This window comes from Ambystoma mexicanum, chromosome 8 (assembly GCF_040938575.1).
Source record: "Ambystoma mexicanum isolate Mex_15411 chromosome 8, UKY_AmexF1_1, whole genome shotgun sequence".
Taxonomy (NCBI): Eukaryota; Metazoa; Chordata; class Amphibia; order Caudata; family Ambystomatidae; genus Ambystoma; species Ambystoma mexicanum.
The window spans coordinates 812,885,746-812,909,022 of NC_090929.1; the positions used below are offsets into that span (position 1 = coordinate 812,885,746).

General features: G+C 50.6%; 1 protein-coding gene across 2 annotated transcripts in view; it reads right to left on the minus strand.

Annotated features, from left to right (window-relative positions):
* The window catches only part of ZSWIM8 (zinc finger SWIM-type containing 8), a 3,132,642-nt gene that overhangs the window by 2,892,554 nt on the left and 216,811 nt on the right, over positions 1-23,277 (minus strand). The gene's annotated exons all lie outside the window — the stretch shown is intronic.

Here is a 23,277-nt window from a genome sequence, read left to right on the forward strand (position 1 = left end):
GAGTTGACAACAGTGGTCGGGCTGCACGCGCAAACTTCGATCAAGTACTGCTTGCTTGGTTTCATCCACAAGGGTAAGGGCAAGCGAAAGGTGTTGGCTAGAGCCGTGACGCTAGGTCTGCTGCTTGCCAGGGGGACAGTAGCACTTGCCTAGATGGCACAAAATGGCCACAGGATGGGAGATTGGCATAGGAGCTGGCGTAAATAGGAAGGAGCCAAAATAGATTGGAGTGCTGAATTGTGTCAGGGAGAGGGCATACAGACCAGATACACAGTTTGAAGGGACAGCGGGTTGTTGCTGTGGTAGCCTAAACAGGGGATTGGGGGGTGGGGGGGGGGGGGAGTGAGGCATGGGATGTGTAGAGGGTCAGGGTGGGCAAGAAGGATTGTTATGCTGTAGAACTGTTTGCCCTGGTGTGATGTCTTCACTGTTGGAAGGGATAAGGGGAGGCGGGGGGGTGCATGAAGAGATGAACAAGTGACTCTTACCTGGCAACGTTCTTTCGATGGGAGGTCTGACGACGTATTCCATATCTATGACAGTAATCACCACAGCTGTGCTGCTTCGGAAAATCTTCGGTGTCTGCGTCCTACGTCGATACGCCGCCCTCGAGGACCTCCTCCGACGGCCGACGTCACTGGATGTTATAAGTAGGACACACGACGCCCGTAGCCTCAGTATTAGTTTTTTCCCAGAACGTGTGCCAACAGTCTTCTGCCAGTCTGACACACAAAGCCTTGCGGAAACGTAAGCTGCAATCGCATAAGAAATTCTGTAGCGGGGAAGGTAGGGAGGGAGCGATATGGAATACATCGTCGGACCATCCCATTGAAAGAACGTTACCAGGTAAGAGAGTAACTTGTTCTTAGAGGGGATTGGGTCCTCCGACATATTCCATATCTATGACAGGCTCCCAAAGCAGTAGCAATGCAAGGAGGTGGGAAAAGAATTTACAAAACAGAAATTTAGCATGCCCAATCAAATTGCGGAGTAAAGGACCGCCTTGCCAAAGGCCAGTTCCTGCCCCCGGATGGAATAGAGGGAATAGTGACGTACAAAAGTATGTACCGAAGCCCAGGTGGCTGCATCCCAGATGTTGCGAATAGGAACACCCTCTGCAGGGCAGTAGAGGCAGCCATACCCCTGGTAGAATGGGCCCGTAAGCCGACCGGTGGGTCCTTACCCGCCAAGCGGTAACACTCGGAGATAGCCAAAATAATCCAGCGAGACAAAGTCGGTTTTGTCACAGCCTGTCCCAAACGCTTTCCAGCGTAACCAATAAAGAGCTGATCGTCCACTCTGCACCGGGACATGCGTGAAATATAAAAGCTTAACGCTCTCCTAGGATCAAGCCTATGGATCCTCTCCTCTTCCTTACCAGGATGTGGAGGAGGATAAAATGCCGGAAGAACAACCTTCTGGCCTAAATGAAATTCTGACACCACCTTCGGAAGAAAAGAAGGACGAACTCTAAGGACAACCCTGTCCTTATGAATCACAGTGAAGGGTGGCTTCACTGAAAGTGCCAAGTGACCGCAACTAAAAATACCGTTTTCAGAGTTAACAGTCTGAAAGGGCATGAATGCAAAGGCTCAAACGGAGCACTCATCCGAAACTTGAAAACAAGGTTAAAATCCCAACCGGGCACCTGGAAAGGTGACCGAGGGAACACATTAGTGAGCCCTTTCAAAAGCTGAGAAATTAAATGAATTTAAAAATAGGAACACTCTTCAGACAAGCACTTAAATATGGACAGCACCACCAGGTAACCTTTAATGGTACCCACTTGAAGGCCCCTGTGGGCCAACGAAAGCAAAAAAGACAGAACCATGGGAATTTCACATGCAAAAGGATCCATATTCTTAACCCTGCACCAGTCACAGAACTTCCTCCAACAGCAACGGTACAGGGACTTTGTTGCGGGCCTTCTGGCCGAAAGCAACACCTCCATCACGTCTTCGGGGAGGTCCCAATGCTTATACCTCAACCTTTCAGAAACCAAGCGTGAAGGTTGAGGGACTGGACCGCTGCATGGAGAACCTGACCCCCACCCCCCTCCCGTGAGAGCAGATCGTCTCGGTAGGGAAGACGACATGGAGGGCAGATGGACAAGTCGAGAAGGTCCGGGTACCACGTCCTCCGGGCCCACGCCGGAGCAATGAGGATCATCCGGGAACCGAACCTCCGTAACCTCTGCAGTACTTGCGGGATGACGGGGACTGGAGGAAACGCGTACAGCAGTGGGAATGACCACTCCACCACAAAAGCGTCTAAGGCTCCGTTTGGAGGAAATTCCCATGAGCAGAACCTCTCGCACTTCCGGTTGACACTGGAGGCGAAGAGATCCACTTGAGGGGTCCCCCAAAGGGCGAAGATCTCCAGGAGAATCTCCTGATCCAAATCCCACTAGTGAAAGATCGCGCTCTGCCTGCTCAGAGCGTCCGCCGTCTCGTTTACGTCTCCTGCCAGACGAACTGCCGAGATCGATGCTTCCTGCTGGATTGCTCAGAACCAGAGCTGCATCGCCTCCCTGCACAGAGGAAATGACCCTGCCCCCCCTTTTTGTTGAGGTAGTGCATGGCCACCGTGTTGTCTGTCAGGATCAGGACATTCTTTCCTCACACAGTCAGCAGAAAACCCTTCAGGGCTAGCCTGACGGCCCTCAGCTCCAACAGATTGATATGGAGCCTGGACTCCAACGGAGACCAACGACCGCTGACTGTCAAGTCGTTGGCATGAGCTCCCCATCCCGTGAGGGATGCGTCCGACACGATAGTCACCTCCGGCCATGGCAGCCAAAATGGAGCCCCCCTCATCAGATTGCCTTCGTCGGCCCACCACAGAAGGTCCCAGGCGAACGAAGACGGCACCTGAACAGGGTCCGACATACTGCCGGAAGACTGAGACCACTGGAGCTTGAGTGCCCACTGCAGAGATCTCATTCGCAACCTGGCCTCTGGCACCAGAAGAATGCAGGATGCCAAGAGGCCGAGCAGTCTCAAGAACTCGAACGCTGGGAGAGTCTGGGCAAGTTGAAACTTGTGCACCATCTGCTGAATGTGATGAGCCCTCACCTGGGGAGGAAAACACTGCCCCAGGGACGTGTCGAGCACTGTACCGATGTACTGGAGCCTCTGAGTTGGCGTCAAATGGGACTTCAAGTTGAGGGAGAAGCCCAGCTTGTGGAAGGAGTGGCAGGTGACAGATGATCCAGGACTTGCTCGGGAGAGCGCGCCCTGATCAACCAATCGTGCAGGTACGGGTAGACGTGAATTCCCCCCTTTCCTGAGGTGCATGCCACCACTACCATGAACTTGGTGAAGACTCTCGGGGCGGAGGTCAATCCGAACGGCAGCACCCGAAACTGAAAGTGTGAATCGCAAACCTCAGGTACTTCTTGTGCTTCGGATGGATCGGCACATGAAAATAAGCGTCCTTGAGGTCAAGAGACACCAACCAGTCCTGAAGTTCAAGGGCCTGGAGGACTTGAGAAAGAGTAACCATCTTGAACTTGTCCTTCCTGAGGAGTTTGTTCAAACCACGCAAGTCCATGATATGTCTCAATCCCCCGTCTTTCTTGGAAATCAAAAAATAAGGGGAATACCATCCCTTGTTCCTCTCCGCTACAGGCACCAGTTCTATGGCGCCTTTGTCCAGCAGGGATTGAATTTCCTGCGCAAGGAGCGGATCCGGACTCTCAAAGAGAGATTCCCCGGTGGATTGTCTTGAGGCCTCTGCCGGAAAGGAAGACAGTAGCCGTGGGTTATGATCTCCAGAACCCACATATCTGAAGTAATGGCATGCCACTCTGCAAGATGCTGTGCCCCCCCCCCCAACCGGCGAACCATGGGACATGGTCTCATGACTGAGCTGAAGCGGCTGTGGCGTTGCCTGAGGGCAAAGAGGCAACAGCCCCAGCGGCCTTGGCACCTCGAGTACCTTGTTTTCCACCTCTGGCACTCCTACGGTGGTCCCCTTGACTGGCAGCTCCTCTCGCTTTACCAAAGGATGAGTAATAACGAAAGGAACCTCCCCTCCATTGCTGTCCCCTAGGACGAAAAGGCGGAGGTTGGCGAACTGCAGCGTCCAACGACTTCGCTGCAGCTTTGGAGGTCTGCAACCTCTCAAGGCTCTCGTCAGCCTTGCTGCCAAAAAGATGTTCCCCGTCAAAGGGCATGTTGAGGAGCCGGGCCTGCACATCAGGAGCAAACCCAGACTTCTGCAACCATGCAAACCTGCATATCACAGTGCTCACCGCCATGGACCGGCTGACGCAATCGGCCATGTCCAAACCCGACTGAACGGCCTCACACATAGCATCCTTGCCATCCTGAACCATGGCAAGGAAACCATCCCGTTCATCCCCTTCGGGAATATGTTCAGCCGCCAAGGAAACAGTACCACAGAGTGTGCGTGAAACAAGACAAGGCACAAATGGAGTTGGCCGCCTGAAGTGCCATACCCCCTGCAGAAAACACTTTCTTTCTTCGCCCAGCCGTCAAAACGCTTGTCGTCCCTATCAGGAGGGATGGTAGGGTACGACGCCTGCTTTGCCGGGGCCGTAGCCGCCTGCACCACCAAACTCTCCGGAGTCGGGTGCTTGGACAAGTAGCAGGGGTCACTACTGGCTGGGTGTTTTTTTTTGCGGCAAAGACTTGCTCACTGCCGGGAGACTCTCCGGAGCAGTCCAAGCCGCTGCCACCCTTCTTTGCAGAGCCATATGGAATGGCAGTACCGGGTCAGTTGGCGGACCAATGTCGAGGACATCAGTAAGGTCATCCTGAAAAAACTCCCCTGGGGGAGCAGACCATCCTAAGTACTCGGTGACCAGTGACATAAGTCGCCGGTACGAAGAATCGGCATGAGTGCCAGGCTCAGGCCTACAAAACTCCACCTCCGGAGAGGTGTCCAGCCCACTAGCATCATGCAGGGACTGCCTCAGGTCCTCAAACTGTCTATGGCCAGAGGGAATCTCGTCAGGCACCGTGTCGGGCACCATGCCATCATCAGAGCCCTCATCCACCTCCGAAATGAACTCCAGATGGCAGTAAGAAGGCACAGAACTGGAACCAAAGCCATGCTTTACCTTGGCCAGAGCCTTCCTAGGTGGTTCCCCCGAGCCATGGGGTACCCCCGTCGACACAGCCCTGAAAGGCGTCGAGGACGTAGAGTGAATCGGCGTCGACGACATACGCAGCGCCGACAGCATTGACAGTGTCGACACAGGCCTCGAAGGCAGTGCCCCGATCGTGTCCCTCGACATCCTGGGCGCCGAAGGCGTCGACGACTTCCTCGGAGGCGGAGCCTCGAGAGAGTCCGTCGACTACCTCGGCGCCACAGGCGTTGATGTCTTCCTCGAAGACATCACAGGTTCACGCGGTCTCGAGCGTGTCAAGGACCTGGACCGGGCATGCCGAGAACGATTCCCCTTGTCCGAGCGGGACCTTTCCCGCGAATTGTGACGACCACCCGAGCCCGAAGGCGTGCGAGCGCCATCTCTCGGCAGATCACGACCGACCCCACTCGGAGGCGCGGACGGACCAGTGCCCTGCGATTCGAGAATCGCCAACATTTTCTTCCCGAAGGAAGCCCATTCCTCCGATGTCGCATGCTTGGTGGGGTAAGCGACCCGCCGACGGGTGGAGTCCTCGGATGAGGACGGGGAAGGCGACCGATGATGGCGTTTCCGGGAGTGCCTCGAAGAGGCAGAGGAGTGGCGAGACAGACTCCAGGACCGAGACCCACTGGACTTCCGACAACGACGCGGAGCGTCGCCCCTCGACTCGTCCGTCGAAAGCCCTGCAGACCTAGACTTCCGGGGCTTGGACACTTTACCTACCGATAACGTCTTCTTGCGCTCCCGCAAGGCTTTCGAGATGAACGAATGGCAGTCGACACAGTCATCCGTGTCATGGGCCTCCCCGAGGCACCAGAGGCAGGCGTCGTGCGAGTCCATGACCGACATCTTGGACCCACAGTCCCCGCACTTTTTAAAGCCCGGACGCGGTGTGGAAGACGAGGTAGACATCTTCACGAAGAATAACTTCACAAACGAACAGGTTCAAAGAACCGAGATGAACAACAAACGCCAAACAGTCGAGGCGTACCGAGATTCACGAAGCGAACACATTTGCGGAAAAAACGGAACTGAGGCTATGGGCGTTGTGCGTCCTACTTATAACATCCAGTGATGTCGGCCGTCGGAGGAGGTCCTCGAGGGCGGTGTAGCGACATCATCGACGCAGGATGCAGACGCCGAAGATTTTCTGAAGCAGCACAGCTGTGGTGATTACTGTCATAGTTATGGAATATGTCGGAGGACCCAATACCCCCGAAATGTGACTGTATGACAAGTGCCTGTTTATGTTGCCAAACGTTGATAAAAAGAAGTTTAAAAAAAGAAAACAAAGTTATGTTTGCTAGCCACAAGTATGCTACCAAACTGTCAAGTAACATTCCTTCTCCTTATTGTCTTTGCCACCTTTCCCAACAACCCTCCCTGCCCACCACCCATTTACAGGTATGGCATGTCAGGATGTTCCCCATTCAAGGAACCACTACCATTGGAGGGGTTTAAATAATTTAGAATATGATTTCATCTGACTACTACAGAAGGGAATGCATGGAAAAGAAACAGCACATTCCTTTTTCATGAAAATGAATAAGTACATTTCAGGCTTCACGATGGGGAGGAGTAAGGGGTTACTCACCAGTTTACTGCACAGATTGTCGGTCTGGCAATGGGGCTTTGGCTCTTTTGCATATAGATTTCATCTTTATTATGTAATTTTTGTATTTTGTAAGCACTCCCTATTGACTCATGTGGCCTCATTACGACACAGACGGTAAGGGGTTAACGGCGCCGTAAAAGGTGGCGGCGCCGTTAACCCCTTACCGCCTAATTACGAGGCCCCTTTGCGGGTCCCTACCTTAACAGCTGGTTTTACTAGCCGTTAAGGAAGGAACCCGCAAAAGGGACTTTCGAGGTAATTACAGTACCGCAATTTGCGGTACCGTAATTACCACCTTACCCATTCCCATTGAGCACTATGGGGGCAAAAATGGGAATGGGGAAGAGCCAATGATGAATGGGGAATTACCACCCCGCCAACTTTGGAATGGGGCGGTAATTCCACCATCCACCATGGCGAAATCGGTAAAATACCGGCATCAACCATAGCGCCATGGTTAACGCCTGGGTCGTAATGAGCCCCATGGTATGTTGTTCATGTGCCCACTGGGAAAGTAGACGTGTGTGAAAGAAACCATCAGTGAAGGAGCAAGTAACTGTTTTGGATTTGCTAACCTGTATGACTACTACTCCTAGGTCAGACTGTGGGAGGCTGCTTGCGCTGCAGAAGGAGAATTGAAACTGGAGGGGATTACCGCACCCCCATTACCCCTATACCGCACCAGACTTAGTACACACTTTATATGCCAATATGTGCCACGTAACATCCCAAAGCTCTAACAACATCATCAGCTTATTTGGTGCAAAATGGATACCCACAAATGAGCCAAAGAAATGGTGGCATTAAAGCATCCACTGTAACCCAAACCTATGCAGCCACGCTAGTTGGCACTAAATTGCCACGGACAAACGAAAACAAATGGTCTCCCTAAGGGGCACCTAAGGGGCACCTGTCAGCGGAAACTATGCAGCCTCAGTAGATGGTGCTAAATTGCCACATATCAACCAAAACTAATCATGGGCCAAAAACACAACCCAAGCCAAAACGAATGGTTGTATTAAAGGGCCATATGAACCCAAAACAATGGTGGTGTGATAGTGGTACCTCAGAGGCGAAATGAATAGTACCAGAGTGTCACCTGAGCCAAAACTAAGCAGCTTAAGGACATCAGAGGACCATTCTGCATCGACAATTCCATTGAAACTTTGCCTAGATTAACAAAGTCCTTCAGTTGCAACCTTTTGTGATCTTCACAGAATTTCTTCGTAGATGGAAGGAAACATTTGAAAAACAAGACTGAAACTCATGGTTCCTATCTGTGTTCTGTGAGAAACCTGAGGGTATTCTCCCAAGTAGACAGCGAGGATCCCTTATTCAGGTGGCCATGGAAAGGCTGGTGCTCAGATCCCAACCCGGGAGGTGGACGAGCGAGGGAGGATCAACTCGGTAGGGGAACCCGCGTTTGAGCTCAGGGGAATATCCTAGGTGGGACGCAATATTATACCAGGGTAGGAGGAGAGGACGACGAGATCCATAAGACCGTTGTAGGTTGCACTACATTGGCCTCCCTTCCTCCCATTGAATCTTCGTGCCCAGATCCAATGACCCCCCTCTGTATGTAACAAATCCTGTATGATACCAAACCCTGTTACACCCAGAAACTCTCTCTGCCCCCGGAATCCCTGTTCTACAGTATCCTACCAAATACTCCTGATCATTAATTTCTGCGTCCCTCCTGGTTATTTTCCAAACTCAGTCAGCATTGACAAAACACTACTGTTCCCATAATCCCCCCTATTCATTTCACAAACCCTACCAAACTTAAACTTCTGAATTCACCTACCCCACTCTAGGACGAAGAATATAATTCCCTTCTTATAAAACCTACTCAAACTCCATGTCCCCCCCCCGCCTTTCCGAAACAAATACTTTCTCCTGACACGAAAGACAACGGACGGACTAACACTAAAGCGGTTTACCTGACATGTCCCAACCCAAGGGTCGGACAATTGATCAAAACCACACACACAACAGACAGACCTTTCCTTTCCCCATAGGGATAAAAGGTGGAGCATGAAAGCACAAGAGGAGCAAGGCAGACCGCACGAGGACTCAGCAATCCAAGTACAGCAGTTCAAGAAGAGGAGAAATGCGGCGCGAACCGAAAGGGTGACAAGGAGAGAAGCAACCTTGCCCTTTCCGACCCAAGCCCGCAAAGCCTCCGTGGAAGTAACAGGAAGACCACGAACAATAGGTAGCATGTGTTGCAGCAGATGTCACCAGTACACAGACCCTCTGCCGATAACTAAGCCAGGGAGAGACGCTTGCCTCTATGGTACCGACCTTGACTCCAGAGACCAGAAAAGCCAAGCGGTTCATCACAGCCGGTGAGTCGAAGAGAAAGTCGATAAGAAACCGAACTTTGAACAAAAGTGACAAAACGGCTGATTGAAGAAAAGTACAAAGAACTGTTAATACAAGAGGGGAAACCCAGCTGCAGAGGAATCGGGCACCACGTGAGTGTTCACTCAAGAGACTCTGGGCGATTACCCAATTGTTGAAACTACGGTTACCAGAAGGTCTTGGGAACAGGGAGAGAAAGGTGTCAAAGTGGTCATACAATGGTCTAGTAAAATCCTCTGCACAGTCAAAAGTCTTTGACCGGCAGAAGTTGAAAAGCTTGACTCAGAAGTAGAAAAAATTGAGTGAGTGATAAAAGTTGGCAAGAGTGAACCAGACACAGGGATGCTGATGAAAAGGGGGATAAGCCTAAAGTCCAGATGAACAGTATGTTGACAAAGGTGAACCCGGCAGAGGGATGTGATGGCCACCGCAAACTGTTTAAAAAGACATTAAGGCTTGTGAATTTAACAAGTGAAAGTGTTCTGTGAAAAGCCAAGGTGAACCCGACAGAAGGAGGCGGAGATTCAAGAGGCGTCCGCACCTGGCAGAGGGAGACACAGGGGTGAAGAACCATCACCCTAAAGTTGTGTGAATGAGCCATAGTGAACCCGACAGAGGGAGGCTGAGATTCGAGAGGGGTCTGCGCCAGGAAGAGGGGGACCCAGGGGTAAAGAACCCTCACTCTAAGTGCCGTAAGGAAGGACATTTTATTCTGTTATGCTGAACAAATCAGATCATCTGAAGCAGGAGATCTAACTACAGAAGTTCCTGATATAGCTAAGAACTTGTTTAGGATCTAAGACCCGGAAGAGGGGGATCCAGGAGTGGAAGGTCATCACCCCAACAACACGTGAATACAACAGAGAGAACATTTTGTCTATTTATTTACATCTGGTCCTCGAAGGCAAGAGACTTAGGGGAAAAGCGACTTGACCATCGAAGGTCCTGCTAGCTGAGAACAGAACTGTCGTCTCATGTTGGGAAAGCTCGAGATTATGCTGTGCTCACGAGTCCCACCTTGTCCCGTGCTCAAAGCGTGGCAAAAGGAGACACATGGTTACCCCCATCCTGACTTCTAATTTGTGAACACTTCTTTCTTTTCTTGTGAATCCTATCCCACACTCTTTTTGTATTTAGCTGTAAGGACTGGCAATCGTTTTGTTTTACTAGAGGCCCTTTTATTTGACAAGACGTCACTAGGACTGACTTTTTTCATTTGATGGTTGCAGCTTTAGGTTTAGATTAGCCATTTTTCCAACCTGCATATCCAGTTTAATAAACACCCTTGAACTGTGATCACTTGTGTCAGTCTTTACTGTTGCCACCTTGAGTTCCTTACAGTTCCGATGCGTAGCTTTTTTCCTCAGAGGCATGCACCTACCATGTGCATTAAAATATGCAAGGTTTGGGCAACACACAGACCTATTTGTGGGTATAAGAGAGAAGAACAAATTACTTACCAACTGGTAACGTTCTTTCGACTGGATGTTCCTCCAACGTATTCCACATCTTTGACATGTAATGTCCACAGTTGCGCACTTCGGAAACTTTTTCGGAAGTGGGCGTCCTACGTCTATGACGTCGGGTCGATGTCCCTTGAAGGCCTCCGTCGACGGCGATGTCACAGGATGTTATAAATAAGACGCATGGCGCCCGTAGCCTCAATTTAAGTTTTTTCCCCCAGAACATGTGGCACCAGTCTCATGCCTGCTTGACTGCACATAGCCTTGCGGAAACGTAAGCTGCAATCACATAGAAAATTCTCCAGAGGGGCAGGCTGGGCGGGCCATGTGGAATACGTTGGAGGAACATCCAATCGAAAGAACGTTACCAGTTGGAAATTAACTTGTTCTTCGAATGGATTGTGTCCGCCAATGTATGCCACATCTTTGACAGACTCCCAAAGCAGTACCAAAAGATGGAGGAGGGAAAAGAATTTAGAGTACCCAATCAGATGGCAGAATAAAGAACTGCCTTACCAAAGACCATATCTTGACCATGGATCGTATCCAGGGAGTAATGTTTAACAAAGGTGTGGCGCAAAGCCCATGTAGCTGCATCACAAATATTCCTAATAGGAACACCCCGCTGGAGGGCGGTGTAAGTAGCCACGCCCCTAGCAGAATGAGCTTGCAACCCTTCAGGAGGGTCCTTACCCGCCAATCGGTAACAAACCGTAATTGCGAGGATAATCCACCTGGACAGGGTCTGTTTGTAGGATATGCTGGATAGCGTTTGGGCCAGGCTGTTACCAAAGAGTTGATCGTCCACTCTGACCTTGGACATCCTAGAAATGTAAAAGCTCAGAGCTCTCCTAGGATCCAACCGATGGAGTCGCTCCTCTTCCTTACCAGGGTGAGGAGGAGGATAGAAAGATGGGAGAACCACCTGATTCAAATGAAATTCAGATATTACCTTGGGTAGAAAGGAAGGACATACCCGCAGTACAACCCTGTCCATGTGAAACAGTAAAGGGTGGCTTAGAGAAAAGTGCCTGCAATTCCGTCACTCTGCGAGCGGAAGTAACCGCAACCAAGAGCACAATCTTGAAGTACAATAATCTCAACGGACAAGAGTGCAAAGGTTCAAACGGAGCACCCATGAGAAATTTCAAAACCAAATTAAAATCTCAAACCGGCACCTGGCAAGGGGACTGCGGGAACACAGTTAGTCCTTTAAGCAATTGAGAAATCAAAGGAATCTTAAAAAGTAAGACCATTCTTCAGACTAGTGCTTAAAGATAGACAGCGCTGCCAGGTAACCCTTGATGGTACCCACTTGAAGGCCCCTGTGGGCCAAAGAAAGTAAGAGACAAAACCATAGGAATGGAGCACTGAAAAGGATCAACATTGTGACCTCTGCACCAGTCGTAGAACTTACGCCAACGGCACATAGATATTGTTGCAGGCCGCCTGGCCGAAAGCAACACCTCCATCACGTCATCCAGGAGGTCCCAATCCTTATAGCTCAACCTTTCAGATACCATGCATGAAGGTTGAGAGTCTTGACCTCTGGATGGAGAACCTGACCCCCCGCCCCCCTCGCGCAAGAGCAGATCTTCTCGGTAGGGAAGGCGGCGTGGAGGCCAGATGGACATTTCTAGAAGGACGGGGTACCACGTTCTCCTGGCCCAATCCGGAGCAATGAGGATCATGTGGGAACCGAACCTCCGTAACCTCCGCAACACTTGAGGAATGACAGGGACTGGAGGAAACGCATACAGCAGCGGGAATGACCTATCCACTACGAACGCATCTCCCAAGGCTCCTCTTGGAGGAAATTCCCTTGAGGAGAATCTCTTGCACTTCCGGTAGACACTGGTGGCGAAGAGATCCACTTGTGGGGTTCCCCAAAGGGCAAAGATGTCCTGAAGGACTTCCTGAGCCAACTCCCACTCGTGAGCGATCATGTTCTGCCTGCTCAGAGAGTCTGCCACCGCATTTTCGTCTCTGGCCAGATGAACTGCTGAGATCGAAAATTCCCTGCTGGATGGCCCAGAAGCAGAGCTGCATTGCCTCTCTGCACAACGGGAGTGACCCTAGCCCCCCTTTTTTTGTTAAGGTAATGCATGGCCACTGTGTTGTCCGTCATGATCAGGACACTTTCCCCCCGCACATACGGCAGGAAAGCCTTCAGGGCTAGCCTGATGGCCCTCAGCTCTAACAGTTTTTTGTTGCGTTTGGACTCCGACGGAGACCAACAACTGCTGGCGGTCAAGTCATTGGCATGAGCGCCCCATCCTGTGAGGGAAGCATCTGTCACTACAGTCACCTCCGGCCATGGTTGGCAAAACGGCTCCTCCTTCATCAGGTTCCCCTCGTTGGCCCACCACAGGAGATCCTGGGAGACCGAGAATGGAATCTGAACAGGATCCGACATCTTGCCTGAGAATTGCGACCACTGCATCTGGAGGACACATTGCAGGGATCTCATCCTCAGCCGGGCCTCTGGCACCAGAAAAATGCAGGATGCCATGAGGCCGAGCAACCTTAAGAATTCGAAAGCCGGGAGACTCTGGGCATGTTGAAACTTGTCCACCATCTGCACAATGAGATGAGCCCTCGCCTTGGGAGGCGAGCACTTCCAAGGACGTGTCTAATACAGCCCCGATGTACTGGAACTGTTGGGAAGTTGTCAGATGCGACTTCTTGAAACAGAGAAAAGCCCAGCCTTTGGAGGGAGCGGCAGGTGAGACCGAGGTGATCCAATGCTTGCTCGGAAGAGCGCGCCCAGATCAGCCAGTCGTCCAGGTAGGGGTAGACATGAATCCCCCTCACCTGAGGTACGCTGCCACCACCACCATTAGCTTGGTGAAGACCCTCGGGGAGGTCGTCAATCCGAACAGCAGGACACGAAACTGAAATTGCGAGTCTCCAGCCGCAAACCTCAGATACTTTCTGTGCTTGGGATGAATCGGCACATGAAAGTAAGCATCCTGTAGGTCCAACCAATCCTGAAGTTGAAGGGCCAGGAGGACTTGAGAAAGAGTAACCATCTTGAACTTGTCCTTCAGAAGTGTGTTCAACTAACGCAAGTCCAGGAAGGGTCTCAATCCCCAGTCTTTCTTTGGGATAAAAAAAAAAAAGGGGGAATACCATCCCTTGTTCCTCTCTGCTACAGGCACCAGTTCTATGGCACCTTTCTCCAGCAGGGTTAAGATTTCCTGCACAAGGAGCAGATCTGGAAGCTTCAAAGAGAGTTTCCCCGGTGGATTGTTGCGAGGCCGCTGTAGGAAGGGAAGGCAGTAGCCGTGGGCTATCTTGTTCAGAACCCACGCATCCAAAGTAATGGCTCGCCACTCTTCGAGATGCTGAGCTAGCATGCCCCCAACCGGCGAACCATGGGACCTGGCCTCATGACTGTTTTGTAGCGACTGCGGCAGTGCCTGAAGGCAAAGAGGCAGCTGCCGGAGCAGCTTTGTTACCTCCATTTCCCCCGACGACCACCACGGGTACTTTTTCGCTGGCCCATTTAACTGTCCGCCCCTCTAGTTCTACCAAAGGAGGAGTAGTAAAGAAAAGTACCTCCCCTCCACTGCTGTCCCCTAAGACGAAAAGGTAGAGGTTGACGGACAGCTGCATTTAAAGATTTTGCCTCAGCTTTCAAGGTCTGCAACCTCTCAAGGCTCTTGTCAGCCTTGTTGCCAAACAAATGTGCGTCATCAAAGGGCATGTTCAGAAGAAGGGCTTGAACATCCTGAGCAAAACCAGACTTTCGAAACCACGCAAATCTGCGTATAATGGTGCTTGCAGCCATGGACCGGCTAACACGGTCGGCCGTATCCAAACCCGACTGAAGAGATTTGCACATGGCCTCCTTGCCGTCTTGCACAAGAGCAAGGAACCCATCCCTTTCTTCCCCCCTCAGAAATATGCTCAGCCGCTAAAGAAACAGTTCCACAGAGCGTGTGAGAACCTTGCCAAGGCACAAGTAGAGTTGGCCGATTTCAATGCCATGCACCCCGCAGAAAATACCTTCCTAGCCCAACCGTCAAAGCATTTGTCGTCCCCATCAGGAGGGAGGGTAGGGTACGCCGCCTGCCTCGAGGTGGCCATAGCCACCTGCACCACTAAACTCTCGGGAGTAGGGGGAGTGGTAAAATAGCTGGGGTCGCGAACGAAAGGACAGTACTTTGTCAATGATTTATTAACAGCCGGAAGAGATTCCGGTGACTGCCAAGCAGCTGCCACCCTTTTCTGTAAGGTGAGATGAAATGTTAACACCGAGTCAGAGGACGGACCTTGATCTAAAATGTCGGATCATCCTGCACGAAGTCTTCAGGAGGACTGGACCAGCCCAGATACTCCGAGATCCTAGCCATGAGCCGCCTGTATGAAGACTCAGGCCTACCAAATTCCACTTCCGGAGAAGTATCCAACCCACTGGCATCATGAAGGGGTTGCCTCAACTCCTCCAACTGACTGTCTCCAGAAAAGACAGGAGCCACATCATGCTCAACAGGGTCGTCAAATCAGACCTTTCTTTCTCTTCATATATGTCGTCCAGAGGCAGTTGAAACCCAGGGCTGGGGACAGAAGAGGGCCTGGAGTCCAAAACTGGCCTCACAGACTTGGTCGAAGCCTTCCTTTAAGGATCCACCAAATCAGGGTACTCCAATTGCAAACTGCGGCCAAAAATACCCGAAGGCGTCGAAGGCTTTGATGCTGAAAGCGCCGACAACCTCGGTGTCCTGAGCGCTTAAGGCTTCGGCGTCTATACTGGTGCCGATGGCGCCGTGGGCTGATAAGACGGCAAAGCGTCAGCGCCCGAGTCTGACAGACACGGCGCCGACCGAGTCGACACCGGCTTCGAGCCCTTAGCAGGTTGCATCGGTCTCGCTGGAGACGAGGACTGAGACCTGGAAGGACGTCTCTTGCGACTATCCGACGCCTTGTGCGAACGGGACCTCGAAGGTTCCCGGTGCGAGTCGCGTCGCGGGCCAGAGCAGGAAGGCGTGCGAGCCACGGTACGAGTCTGTTCCTTGCCGGCGTCATTAGAAGGTGCGACCGGAACCGTGCCCTGCGATTGAAATATCGCCAACATCTGCTTCTTAAAGGCAGCACATTCCTCCGGAGTTGAGGACTTTGTCGGGCATGCCACTTTCCTCGCGGCTCCATCCTCCAAGGAGGACGGGGAAGGCGACCGGTGACGGTGCTTCTCAGAACGCTGTGACGATGAAGAATGGCGGGAACCACCCCGGGACCGAGAACACCGGGCCTCTTCCCGACGTGGAGAGTCACCCCTTGAATCATCAGTGGACACCCCTTTGGTTTTCGACTTAGACATACAGGACTTACTGGGCTTAGAATCACTACCTACCTGTAGCTTCCCCTTCCGCAAGTCCTTGGCAGTCAGCGACTGGCATTTAGAACAGTCAGCAGCGTCGTGACTCTCACCCAAGCACCACAAACAAATGCGATGCAGGTCTGTGATCGACATTTTCGGCTTGCAGTCCCGGCAGGTCTTGAAGCCAGACCGCGGAGTCGGAGGGGTCGAAGAAAAAGATCTCTACGATGAAACACACGAGGCGCGCCGAGTTCTCGAAGCAAACACGTTTGTGGAAAAAATGGAACAGAGGCTACAGGCGCCGTGCGTCCTATTTATAACATCCGGTGATGTCGCCTTCGAGGGACATCGACCCGACGACATCGACGAAGGACGCCCTCTGCTGAAAAAGTTTCTGAAGTGCATAGCTGTGGACATTACATGTCAAAGATGTGTAATGCGTTGGAGGACACAATCCATTCGAAACATTGTTAGGCTGCTGTTAGGCAGAAACCTGTGCAGTTCCCTTGGGGAACACTGCAAAAGATTTAAGACTACAGGTAGAGCAGTAAACCCCTTTGGTAGCAGTCTGTACCACCCAGATTTACCTGGTAGCTGTGGCTGAGCAGTCAGACTTCTCTCAAGAAGAGTTAGGCAGTATGTAAAGTATACACAATATGTACCAAAACACAATAGCACAAGCAAACACTGACCAGAGCTTGGTTTCAAAAGTATATAGTTATTTATTTAAAATACACATAAGTTAAAAACACTCTAGCAAAAATATAGTAAAAGTACTTCAACACAGTTATAATGAAAGTAGATTCAATCCTTTCTCCTATCTAGACAACTCTAGGTAAAACACCACTTAATTAAAACAGAGGTGAGTGCTTAACGTTAGATGACACTCTAGTAGTTTCCAAGAAAGGGAGAGAAAAAGCAGAAATGGGTTAGACACACCACTCTAAGGTCCAGAGCACTTGCAATAGGCTTACAGAAGAATAAAGTCACAGGTGAGCAAAAGTCACTAGGCAGGGCCCACTCTTAGAGTAGCCGGAGCGAAAATGTGCCCAAGATCACACTGTTAGTTAGAGATTCAAAGTCTTGCAAAGAGTCAAAAAGAGGTTAGAGTGGCTCAGAAAGTTTAGCCAAAGTGTCCCAGGCACTCCCAGGTTCGAAAGCCGGGGACTAAATCTACCCCGTACAGTCGGTAGCAAGGGAAGCCAGGCAGAACACAGTACCTTAAGCGGAAAGGATCCTCCAGCGGTGGCAGTTGTTCCAGGCAGTGGCAGCAGGGCTCGACGTCGGTCAGGGGAGAAGAAGTTCTCGCTGAAGAGCAGAAGAAGAGGGTCGTTGCACTGCCCGGGAAGAAACCAGCCGCGGAGTCCTCCGGTTAAAGGGTTGGTGCCGACTTTCGCGGTATGGGGGTAAAGTGTGGTATTCCGGTTGCCGGGGTGCTTGGCACAGGCAAGGCGGCCACGAGATACCTCAAAGAACGGAAAGAAGGCGAAAACTGGTTGTCCCCACCAGTCAAGGGAAGGAGCCACTCCGTTAAGAGTTCTCCTCGGTCGTCGGGAAAAAGTGGTGAGACGGTTCAGCAGGGCTCCACCGGGTGGTGTCGTCGAAGCAGGTCGGCTCAGCTCTTCCCTCGTCGGATTCTTGGTCCTGTGGCGACTTCTGAAGTCCCAGTCCCCAAAGCCCTGCTTTTATGCAGCAAACCCCCATTCACCCAGCCTAGCTGTCACTCAACCATGCTAAGTGGTGAGCCGGGCGGCTCACCACTTGGGCCAATCAGGACGGAGTGCGACTTGAGTTACCAAGGTAACTCAGTCCAGGGTGCCTAAATCCCCCTCCACCCCTCCTAAGTACCCCAGACAGAGTGGCACCACTTTGGAGGGCTTCTGTGGAGAAGCCCGCCGAAAGTGGAACAAAGGGCTCCACTTTGGGTCAGAGTTACAGAGGCGAACACCAACGCCATTTTAGAATCAAGTTTTGGCAAAAAGTCCCAACCGGAGTTATAAAAATAAATATATAAACCGGTGGTATGTTTAAGGCTACCGTAAATAAATAATTAAATGTGTTAGCCTAAAACAATGGGAAATCCCATAGGGAAATATTCGCGGTCGAATATAAAAAGTAGTTTCCACTGCCACCAGCCAAAACTCGATCAGGGGGGACGGAGACGTGCCCCCTCGACTAACAGACCCTGGGGCAATCGAATTGCCCCAGCCAGTACGTCCACAATATGATGGTTTGTACTGGTTCTGTTCAGGATTCAAGACTAGCAAAGTCTTTGGTGACTTTACATGCCCTGGGAGACAGTAGTCAGTCCCAGGGTATGGAGTCTATGTTGGGGAGTCCCTAGGACACCCCTGGGTCACGGCACAGAGGGTGCTGTGTGACCCACATCACAAAAATACATGAGGCCCTATGGAGTAAAAGACCCCATAGCCCATTCAACACAAGGTTTAACCAAGAAAACACACTTCAACATGTCCAAGAGTGAGGGTAAAAGAGTCTCACTCTTGGCAGGAGAAAAAAATTAAACCCCAGAAATCCAGCAAAGCTGCTGGGGGACTCACTAGGTAGGGAAATTCAGCCTAAACAGAGAATTCTCCCTAACACTCGCCCCCCCCAGACTAAGGGACAGGAGGATTTAATCCACTCCTGGATGAACCTCATACCTCTAGTCGATGATATACATCCTAGAGAGTCCATCAGCATTTTGATGGTGACACCCTGACCTGTGCTCAATGGTGAAATCAAACCCTTGCAGGCAGATTGACCATCTCAATAGTTTTGGATTTTCCCCTTTCATTTGCATTAACCATCTCAAGGGTTGGTGGTCAGTCTGAATAACAAAAGTAGAACCATACAAGTATGGCCTAAACTTCTTCAGTGCCCACACAATAGCAAAGCATTCTCTTTCGATAGTTGCCCACCTTGTCTCAGGATCCTTCAGTTTCCTACTGATGAAGCAAATGGGGTGCTCCCTACCCTTCTCATCCAGTTGGCTTAGAACTGCACCTATACCTACATTGGAAGCATCAGTTTGTACAATGAAAGGTTGGTGGTAGTCAGGAGCTCTCAATACTGGAGCCTGGCAAAGAGCTCTCTTCAGTTTTTCAAAGGCCTGATTGCACTCCTCATTCCATTTCACCTTTTTAGGGAATTTGGGAGAGGAGATTACATTCAGTGGAGAAGCTATGGTCCCATAGTTCTCAATGAAATTCCTGTAATACCCAGTGAGGCCTAGAAAAGCTCTCACTTGGGTTTGAGTAGTTGGTGTTGTCCAATTTTGCACAGCTTCAATCTTGCTGGGCAAAGGCCTTATTTCTCCACCTCCTACCTCATGTCCAAGGTAGACCACTTTACTTTGACCAATCTGGCACTTACTGGCTTTGATTGTCAAATGGGCCTGTTTCAGAGCCTGCAACACATGGCCTAGGTGGTTCACATGTTCTTCCCAGGAGTGGCTGAAGACTGCAATGTCATCCAAGTATGCCATGCAGAAATCTTCCATCCCAGCCAGAACTTGGTTCACCATCCTTTGGAATGTGGCAGGTGCGTTTTTCAGTCCAAAAGGCATGACCTTAAACTGGTACAAGCCAACTGGGGTTGAAAATGCAGTTTTCTCCTTGGCATGGTCTGTCAGGGCTATTTGCCAATAGCCTGACGTCAGGTCAAATGTGCTGAGGTACTTGGCTGCACCAAGTTTATCCACCAACTCATCTGTCCTGGGCAAAGGGTGGGCATCAGTCTTGGTGACTGCATTTAGAGCTCTATAGTCCACACAGAATCTCAAGTCTTTGGATCCTGCCTTTGGTACTAACACAACTGGGCTAGACCATGGACTAGTAGAGGGTTCTATTACCCCGAGATCAAGCATCTTCTTGACCTCTCCTTTGATGTGGGCTCTGATATGTTCTGACATTCTGTATCCTCTGCTTTTGACTGGCAGACAGTCACCAGTGAGTATCTCATGCTGGCCCCAAGGGGTCAAGCCTGGTGACAGTGAGAACAGGGAGGCAAACTGATTTAACATAGATTTGCACTCCTCTTGTTGCTCAGGTGTCAGGTCTGAAGAGAGATTGACTCCTTCAACTTTTTCATCTAAAGGTACACCTCTGAGGAGATCAGGGAGAGATTCACTCTCTTCCTCCTCTGCAGCTGAAGCTAGGAGCAAGGCTCCTACATCAGGTCTGGAGATGTAGGCTTTTAGTCGGTTGGTGTGGAAGACTCTAGGAGCTTCCCTGGGTCTGCCCAGATCCACCAGATAGTTGACCTCTCCAAGTTTTCCCACAACCTTGAAGGGTCCCATCCATTTGTCTTGCAAGGCCCTCTGCCTTGTTGGGAGCATAACTAGAACAAGCTGGTCTTGAGTAAACTCAACCATGTTAGCCTTCTGGTCGTGCCAATGTTTGACCAGGGCTTGACCAGCTTTCAAGTTGTCACTTGCTTCTGCCATCATGTGTGACATTCTCCTCCGGAGACCTATCACATAGTCAGTCACTCTGACTGGCTTGAGGGGAGGAGCACCTTCCAACCCCTCCTTAATCAGGGCCAATGGACCTCTGACTGGATGGCCATAGAGAAGCTCAAAGGGAGAATAACCTACTCCCTCCTGAGGGACTTCTCTATAAGCAAAGAGAAGGCATGGCAGTAGAAGGTCCCACTTTTTCTTAAGGGGTTCTTCCAAAGCACCTATCATGCTCTTCATGGTTCTGTTAAACCTTTCAACCAACCCGTTTGTCTGAGGGTGGTAGGCGGTTGAGAACTTGTAGGTAACTCCACAGGTTTTCCACATGGCCTTCATGTAGTGGGACATAAAGTTTGACCCCCTGTCAGAGATTACCTCCTTAGGAAACCCAACCCTGGTAAAAATACCAAGGAGGGCCTTAGCCACAGCCGGAGCTGTAACAGTCCTCATAGGAATGGCCTCCGGGTACCTAGTAGCATGGTCTACTACAACAAGGATAAACCTGTTGCCTGAGGAGGTTGGAGGATCAAGGGGACCAACAATGTCAATCCCTACCCTCTCAAATGGGACTCCCACAACTGGGAGAGGCACTAAAGGTGCCACATTCTTGGAACCGACCTTACCAGAAGTCTGGCAGGTATGGCAGCTCTTACAATATCTATCTACTTCGGCCCCCATCTTTGGCCAATAAAAGTAGAGTGAGAGCCTTTCCTTGGTCTTCTTGAAACTCAAGTGGCCAGCCAAAGGTATCTCATGGGCTAGTTGTAAGAACTGTTGTCTGTTTTCCTGTGGGACTACAAGGCGTTTGTAGTCTCCAGGTTCAGACTCAGTGGGTTCACTGTAGAAGAGGCCATCTTCCCAGTGCAACCTATACTTCCCAGGCTCTTGCCCATCAGCTTGAGAAGCTGCTTGGTGGCGGAGACCCTCCAGAGTTGGACATTCTCTTTGCCCCTTACGAAAAGCTGCCCTGCTAGGCCCACCTTCTGCCAGTAAAGACTGCAGCTCAGGATGGTCCTCAGGGTCCAAATCTCCAATAAGGTTGGGGCCTCCTTCTAGCTCTTCCTCAGAGTCTAGCTCAACCACACAGGGTTGTACCTCCCTCTCAGCCTCAGCTGGAGGTGGAGTTACAGGTGTACTTTTGGACAACCTAGGGGAAGTCCTTGTTGGAAGCACTGGAGTGCTTGCTGCTGGCTTTTTCCTAGGAGTCTTGGGTTGCCCCTTTGCTCCTGATCTGGTAGTTACTGCAGTAAGTTGCTCCAGTGGTAGAGGAGTGATTTCTGTCATCATCTCCTGAGATAACCCTCTCAGGGTTTTCTCCCTTGCAGGTTTTGTGAGTTCCTGAAACCTTTTGCTAGGAGGTCTGGGGGTATGAGATACAACTCCAAGAGCTTTGAGGTCATTACCCAACAGAACCCTACCTGGCACTTCACATTGTACACTGACAGGTATTTTTACAGCCATATCATTACATTGGATGAGAACTGGTAACTGGGGACACATCTGCACAGGCCCACCAGCTAACTTGGTGAGGCATTTGGGTGCCTTAGCAACATCCTCTGCCTTGAAAAATGATTCATCCACCACAGTTATGCTGGCTCCAGTGTCCCTAATGGCAGGAGTCTCCTGACCATTCACCTGGACACTGTCCTTATAATACTCTTTAGTATTATCTGGGATAGAGTTATAGACATCTAAATTCTGTTGCTCCCACAACCCCAGAGAGACTAAAGAAACACTAGCTGAGACTCCAGTGGGTTCATCAGCTAGTAATAGAAAGTTTCCACTTGCCATGGGTACTTCCTCTTCGGGAGCGAAGGCTAAGGAGGCAAGCTGGACCCCTGAAGGTTTACCCTTACATCTGGGATCTCCTTTCACATGGTCAGTAGCCTTACAAACAAAGCATGAGCCAAAGGCTCGCTGGAATGGAGGCTTGTTCTGACCCCCTTCTGGTCTGGGACCAGAAGGTACACTAGCCTGATTTGGTTTCCCTTGTGGCTTACCCTTATAGTTTTGTTTGGGGCCCTCTTTGGAATTTGTAGTATTAGAATTCTCTTTGGAGTCCTTCTTAGACTGTTTTTCCCCATCCTTCTTCTGAGTTACCCCAGAATCCTTGTGAGTGGCCCTGTTGGCAACCCACAAGTCAGCAGCCTTAGCTAGCTTCCGGGAATCTAATTCCCTGGAATCAGCCAAGTGTTGTCTGAGCTCAGGAGAGCAGGCATCATAAATAGTCTCCAACATAAACAAATTCTTCATACCTTCATAAGTGTTCACCTTGTAACCCTTAATCCATCCCTCTAAGTTTTTCAAACATTCATTCACCCAGGTAGCCCAAGGGGTACCATCATGCTTTTTGAGGCTCCTAAACCTCTTAAGATACTGGGAAGGGGTCTTCCCAAACCTAGCTATCAAAGCTAGTTTCACACATTCATAGTCCTTCCTATCCTCCTCCCCCATCTCCATTACCACATCAGTTGCAACAGGGGGAAGCCTAGAGAACAACCAGGTGAGTAAGTCATTTCCTGTGATGTTCTGGAGCCCATGATTATATTCAAACAGAGACAACCAATCCAACACATCCAACTTAGGCTCATACATACCAACCAATTCTTTAGGCATCCGGGGTCTTTTAGGACTGGAACTTCTAGAGGAGCCAGAGAGAGAAACATTCTCAACAGATAATTTCTTCATTTCTAAGTCATACTTGAGCTCCATTTCCCTTAGCCTTAGTTCTTTGTCAGTTTGAGCATTAAGTTTCTTATACTCCAATTCTAGCTTCATTTTCTCCAGTTCAAAGTACTGAGGACTAAATGTGGGACCTGGTAAAGGTCCAGTAGGTACAGCAGGTAGAGCAGGCAGAGGCCTAGGGGGGACAGTTACAACAGCCTCACCCTCCTCTTCTGACTCTTCCTCAGAAACATCAACATTTTGCTCCATGTT